We start from the raw sequence: 207 nt of genomic DNA on the forward strand, positions 1-207 counted from the left end.
AACTTTCGCAAAAAGATTCATTGTTGTTGCAATACTCAATTCACCCCCCCTCTTGAGTAATTGTGCATAGGTTCTACAGGAGCTCTGCAGCGTCTCAATGAATTAATGCAATTGTTTCTATTTCATTCAAACGTGTGTGTGTTCCTATCTAAGATGTTCATTCGCGCTTAATTGTGAAGGAGGTGATGATCCATGACACTCATCACT

The sequence above is a fragment of the Arachis duranensis genome, unplaced genomic scaffold, assembly GCF_000817695.3.
Source record: "Arachis duranensis cultivar V14167 unplaced genomic scaffold, aradu.V14167.gnm2.J7QH unplaced_Scaffold_107804, whole genome shotgun sequence".
Classification (NCBI taxonomy): domain Eukaryota; kingdom Viridiplantae; phylum Streptophyta; class Magnoliopsida; order Fabales; family Fabaceae; genus Arachis; species Arachis duranensis.